Below are 7,288 nucleotides of genomic sequence, written 5' to 3' on the forward strand. Positions count from 1 at the left end.
TGCAAAATTAATTTCGTGTCCTGTTTCTTTCATGTGTTGGAAAAGAGAGGAAGATTTTTCTTCTTTTTTGACGGCATTCTTGTGTTCTGCGATACGTGCATTTATTCGTCTGTTTGTTTGTCCAATGTACGTGGCTGGGCAGACTTTGCAGGGTATTTCATAGACCCCTTGGTTTTCCAACTGGATTTTATCTTTGGGGTTTCTGAGGATATTGGCTATTTTTTGGTTGGTGCAAAAGGCTGTTTTGATATTGTGTTTATGGAGGATTTTGCTAATTTTATCTGTAGTGCCCTTGATATAAGGAAGGAGGGCCATGCCATTGTTTTCTTCCGTGTCTTGGTTTTTGGGGGGTGTTTCTTTTTGGATTAGCTTCTTAACCCTGTTTTGCTGGTATCCATTGGCGATTAACACATTTGAGAGATTCTGTAACTCAGTTGTCAAGTGGTCTTTGTCAGCCAGGCGTTTGGTTCTGGAGATGAGGGTCTTGGCTACGGAGTTTATTTGTGCAGGGTGGTGGTGTGATTGAGCATGTAAGTAGCGGTTGGTGTGTGTTTTTTTCCGGTAGATAGTGTGTCCTAGGGAGCCATCAGGTTTTTTGTAGATTAGGACGTCAAGGAAGGGAAGCTGGTTGTTGGCTTCTATTTCCATAGTGAATTGTATTTTGGGGTGTAGGCTGTTGAGATGTGTGAGGAAGCTATCTAGTTTTTCTTTCCCGTGTGGCCAAATTACAAAGGTGTCGTCAACATATCTGAGCCAAAGTTTGGGTTTGTGTTCTGACTTGTCTAAAGCATTGGTTTCAAAGTGTTCCATGTACAGATTTGCGATGACCGGTGAGAGGGGTGATCCCATAGGTGCTCCTTCTATCTGTTTGTATCTTTGTCCATTGTGGATGAAGTACGTGTTGGTTAGGCAGTGGTTGGTCAGGTCCAGGATGTATTCGGGGGGATTGTATTTGTTTTGAATGGCTGTCAAGGCTTCATTAATGGGCACTTGTGTGAAGAGAGATACAACATCGAAGCTCACAAGTAGGTCATCGGGATGTAGGTTTTGCTTCTTTATTGTTTCTATGAACTGGAAGGAGTTTGTAACGTGTGAAGAGATGGATTCTGCATAGGGCTGAAGTTGCTTAGCGAGAAATTTAGCGAGATTTTGTAGAGGTGAGCCTATGGAGCTGACTATTGGTCTGAGTGGTGTTCCTTCTTTGTGTATCTTGGGGAGGCCGTAGAGTTTGGGGCATCTGGATGATTTTTCTCTGGGGATGATTCTTAGCTGGATTTCTTCACTGATAGGAGAGGCTTTTATTTTGGATTTGGTGGTTTTTTCCAGATAGGTGGTGGGATCTGTTTTTATAGGTTGGTAGGTAGGGTCTTGGAGTAGATTTGATAGTTTTGCTTGGTAGTCCGATGTGTTCATCACAACAGTGGCATTACCTTTGTCTGCTGGGAGAATGATTATGTTGTTGTCTTTCCTCAGGTTGGTGAGTGCTTTCTGTTCTTCTTTGTGTAAATTGCTTCTGGGTGGTTTGCTGGAGCAGAGGATGTTGGTGACTTCAAGTCTGATTTTATTGGCTTCATCTGGGTTGATTTTGGTTAGGCTAGCTTCGACTCCGCATATGATGTTTTCCGTGGGGATGCGTCTCGGGGTAACTGCAAAGTTGAAACCTTTGGAGAGTACTTTGGTTTCAGTTGAGGTGAGGATCCTGTCTGATATGTTATGTACTGTTTGTTTCATGGGTTGTTGTGGAGGGTGGCTGGGCTTCTGGCGTCTCTCTAGTTTGTGGAGTTTGTTGGTGTGTGTGTCTGTCTTATGTGAGGTCTCAGTTTCAGCTCTCCAGACGGCTAGTTGTTTGCATTTGTCCCAGAGTGCAGGGTGGATTTTGTTACAGAGTTTGAGGTGAAGAGTGAGCAGATCTTTGTTGGTTTGGTTTAGTAGGTATCTTTTCTTATGTAGTTCGTTTTTCATAGACCCCTGCAAAGTCTGCCCAGCCACGTACATTGGACAAACAAACAGACGAATAAATGCACGTATCGCAGAACACAAGAATGCCGTCAAAAAAGAAGAAAAAACTTCCTCTCTTTTCCAACACATGAAAGAAACAGGACACGAAATTAATTTTGCAGATTCCAAATTGCTCTTTAACATGGAACATCACCACAAGAGAATAATCATGGAAGCCATCGAGATAGAGAAACACCCTCACAACATGAACAAGCGTGACGACACGTCCCGCCTGCCAGACATCTGGAAATTAGCCCTCCCCACAAAAACCGACACCAGAACCAGAGGCACACAGAACGCCATCACCAATCAACCACACCAGACCCAAACCCAGACCCTCTCCACAGATAAATTACAGACACCATCCAGTAGCCAAACCATAGTGGCACCTCCGGATGCTGCACCCCCCTGCAATCCCTACACAGATCTGGCTGGCACAGGGCACAAAACCACAGCTCGCCCCTATACACGAAGCCAAGCCAGAGCACAACTAAGTGCAGTACAGCCATCTTCTCAGAAAAACTCTTCACAAGCTCAAGAGGTCAAGACACGAAAGCTTTAGCAACTAATCCACACCTAATGACCCACCTAAGTGGTACTCAGAATATCACTCAAGAAATCACTCAAGATATCCCTCAAGTAATTAAGGAACAAAAGAAGAAAAGGCACACTAACCTGGGAACTTCCTCTCTGCCCAGAACGTTGGAGGCTATACACCACACCCCCTCAACAGTATTTATAGGAACTCAAACACTGAGATCCTGCTCTGTTCCAGTAACAAGAAGCCGAAAGCACCAGCCTGAAGATGACGAGTGAGACCTCGTCGAAACGTCGCCTAGACACCCCAACTCTTACACGGGAAGACACCCGAAGACACCAAAACCTGCATTCCTGTACCCGTGAAAATCTACGGAAGCATATATATATATATATATATATATATATATATATATATATATATATATATATATATATATATATATATCTTACATCCTGCGGGATAGATACCTGTGCCATTATTGGGTTAAGTGTACTGTTGGGGTGCCCAATGCTGGATTAGGCTTGGGGGTCGTAGGGGGGTGTCTCCCAAGTCTTCTCTTCATGGATGTGTTAGCCAATCTCTCTCTCACTCCCCCGCCCACAAGCAACATCACTGTCTGTGCATTACAAGTCTTTGCAGCCTTTGCATTACAAGCCTTCACTGCATTAACAAAAAATGGTTGTGTGTAATGGGCCCTTACTTGCTATTCAAAAGGTGTACAGCTATTTGGCAACACAGAAGCAGTGTGGCTGTGGATTACTCAGGATTCTAGTGGTGTACACCACTGGTCACTCAGTATTCTGGTGGGCAAGACTGAATTACTCAGTATTCTAGGGTTGCACTGTGTCCCTGGTGCACTAACACTGGGAAGCTGTAGGTTGCACTCAATATTCTTGGACTGCACCGTAGGTCTTCAGGGCCGTAGCACTGTAGATGGATTTTTGCAAGGATGAGAATGTTTCAATATTTGCATACCTGTCCTTAAGAAAGGGCAAAGCTTATAACATTAATTCTGAGCCAGAAACAGAAAGGAAAGAGAAATTTCAGAGATGGGGAAATTATAATAACAAAAGAACACAGAAAGAAAAGGAAGGAGATCTAGGAGAAGACATTATCTCCATGTTATTTTCCAGGTGTGCTTTGCTGGAATTAGGAATGTTATCGACAGGACCACTTCCACATTTTCTCCAGATACAGCTGTCCCAATATTTGATGTGGACCTCTCCATCAATGAAGGCTCATCAATACCCCTTGTTGGGCCAGTCTAGCTCTAGCTAACTGAGCAAGTTCTGTTGGGCTCAGGTCCTGGTTATCGGATTTCCATGGCCATCTGGTTGCTCACTGTGAGGACAAAACGTTGTACTGGATGAGCCTTTGGCCTGCTCCAGTAAGGCTCTTCTTATGTTATTATACTTATTTTAAGTTGCATCTGATCTTCTCAAGTACAGCATCACTGATAGGACAGTGGGCACTTTTACTGGTCTTGGAGTCTTAGCAAATACCCAACTTTGCCAGCTTCTGCTTCCAGCCATGTAGACGACACTCTCTAATATATTCTGGGCTGAGATGATTTACGCATTTGAAGAATAACTTTTAACTGTGCAAAAGTATATGAGGTCAAGAGTCAAGGCGACAGAAAACACTTCATCTTGCAGAAGGCACAGTTCATCAGTCACTTCAGCAAGTGACCTACTCAAAAAGCTTTTAACATTCAAAATATATATATTAATAATCAGCACAGGGGTTGCAGCCTATTGTAATGATCCAGGAACTTTCTACCATGCTTTCTCTGCCTGCTGAATTATTTCGAAATTTAAAATGCCCAGTTCTGCCTTTTTTGAATGCATCATGTACATTTCCTTTGGGACAAGGACAGGGAGAGGTTAAAGTAAGACCTATGGATGAGAAGATTTCCTCCCTGCACCATTCTTTTATTATTCCTCTGATTTTCTTTGCCCTTCAACCTACTCCTCTTGCATTCATGTTTAACTATAAGAGTTTCTGAAATTAATTCCTAACTGGAGCTGCTTCTGTTTGTCACAGCTTTCCATTCCTTTACTTCATTTGTATATCTCCCAGGCCACACCGTGTGTGTGTGTGTGTGTGTGTGTGTGTGTGTCTCTGTGTGTTTATTTTGTTTATTAAATTTATATGCCACCTTTTCACCAAACAACTCAAAATGATGTACGTGTCCTCCCCCTCCTTATTCTATCCTCGCAACAACCCTATGAGGTTGGTTAGGCTGAGATATAGTGGCTGGCCAAAGGTCACCCAGTCAGCTGAGTGGAGATTTGAACCCTGGTATTTCAAGTTCTTGTCTGACATGCTAACCACTACACCACACTGGCTCCGCTGATGTACCATTTCTGATTGATAAAACGCTTCAAAAAATCATCAATATTAATACAACCATCCACCAAGATTCATTTTGTGCAGTGTTTATTGATCAGCACGTGTCTGCATGCTACACTGAGGATATTTAGGCTTACTCCACTCTCATTTTAGCCTCTGTGGATTTTGGTGACCATCTCCCCCTGCTCCTGGAACAGCTGTTTGTCTTTGGGAGACAAGGAAGCATTGCTATTAATATATTTTGCCAATATATTGGCCCATTTAGCAGGGTCTCCCAACCTTATACTACATTGATCTGGTGGTGGGCGAAATCAGTGCTTTTTTTCTAGAAAAATAGGTGCTGGTACTTGCCATGAAGTTATTACAGTAAGTGCCACACTTTTTAACAAACAAACTACCGTATTAACTAACTAATTAACAAACAAAGAAACAAACAAACCTGTCTGTACTGTGTACCCTTGAGTATCTCCTGGAAAAAAGCACTATGTGGAATACACACAGTGGTGAGAACCATATAGAATTTAATAGAATCCTGTTCCGGGAATGCCAACTTGGCCCCACAACAGTGGGTACGTGGGGCCATGGGTGCCATGTAGGTTGCATGGACCTGGCACTGAAATTTGTCTGTGCCTGGCCCCTTTATGGGGAATTTTGTGGGTGCTCAGGCACCCAGGGCCCCAGGGATTTGGCACCTATCTCCTGTTCTCCCAATGGCTAACCAGATGTCTCTAGGAAGCTCACAAGCAATACATGAGCACAACAGCAGCTCTCCCCACTTGTACTTCCCAGCAACTGGTATTCAGTAGCATACCATTGCTGGCAGTGGCAATAGTACATAACCCCTGTGGTTAGTAGCAATTGATAGCCTTATATTCCATGAATTTGTATAATCCTCTTTTCAGAGCCATCCAAGTTAATGGGCATAACAACATCCCTTAGGAACAAATTCCATAGTTTATGTGTTATGTGAAGACCTATTTTATTTTGCCTGTCCTGAATCTTCCAACAGTCAGCTTCATTGCATGACCCCCAGTTCCAGTATTATGTAAGAAGGGGACAAGTGGTCACAAATCAATTGAAGGAACCATAAGCTGTAGATGTGAGTGGTATCTCTCTTATTTAGCAAAGGCTGTGAGATTGAGGCAGTGATTCAAGAACCTCCCTGACCTCATTCTACAAGGACTGTCTGGCTTTGCTTTGTGGAATGTAACTGATTTGCAATTCCTAAAAGTAAGGATATTCAAGACCCTCTCTGTGGAGAGTTTCCATGGATATCTGAGACAATGAGGCAAATCAATCTTGTTTGTTATAACCAGAACATTAAATGTAGCAGCTTTCCAAAAAAACTTCCTTGCCCTAATCTGGGGACTTCTGCATTAATGCACATAAGACTTTATACTTGCACAAATTCACTTGCTTCGACTCCAGAGCTTTGTCAAAGCAGGAAACCTTTCTCTGGCTGCTTATAAATGCCTCACCACACTTCTCAATAGCATATTATGACTCCCCCCACCCCAAATCAAATCTAAAAGCATAACTGAGTGGAATTAAATTAATGCTGTCTGGTAACGTCAGCCTCGCCTGAGTAGTGCGGCAGGCTTAGCTTTTAAACCTCTCTCTCTCTCCAGCCTTTCTGAGCTTAAAGTTGGCTGTTGTACTGGTTTGGCTGGTGGAAAGGGTGGGTGTGGGGAGGCAGATGAAGGACAAGGGCCTGTATATGGGAGCAGGAGGAATTACTAAGCAAGACCTAGGTCAAGTGTGGAGAACATTTTTCAGCATGAGCGCCACATTTGCCTCAGGGCAACCTTCTGAGGGCCACGGGCTGGTGGTGACTGGGAGAGGCACATTTGACCCATGAGTCTGAGATTCCTCACCTCTGACCAAGGGGTTTATGGCTGTGATTATGGTAAAAATACCATATTCACAGCCATAAACCCCCTAGGTTAGAGGTGAGAAACCTCAAGCCCATGAATCAAGAGCATAAGAAAAGATTGCTTGACCAGGCAGTGAAATACCAAGTTCAACATCTTGTTCTCGCAGTGGCTAACCAGATGCCCCAATGGGAAAACGCTCAAGCAGGGCCCAGGCAGAAGAGCTCTCTTGTGGTTTCTAGCAACAGCTATTCAGAAGCATTGCTGCCTCCAACTGTGGAGGCAGAGAATAGCCATCATAGCTAGTAGCTACTGATAGCGCTCTCCTCCATGAATTTGTCTAACGCTCTATTAAAGGTAAAGGGGACCCCTGACCATTAGGTCCAGTAGTGGCCGACTCTGGAGTTGTGGCACTCATCTCGCTTTATTGGCCGAGGGAGCTGGCATACAGCTTCTGGGTCATGTGGCCAGCAGGACTAAGCTGCTTCTGGCGAACCAGAGCAGCGCATGGAAAAGCGGTTTACCT

The sequence above is a fragment of the Podarcis liolepis genome (assembly GCF_965112155.1).
Source record: "Podarcis liolepis genome assembly, chromosome: Z".
NCBI lineage: Eukaryota > Metazoa > Chordata > Lepidosauria > Squamata > Lacertidae > Podarcis > Podarcis liolepis.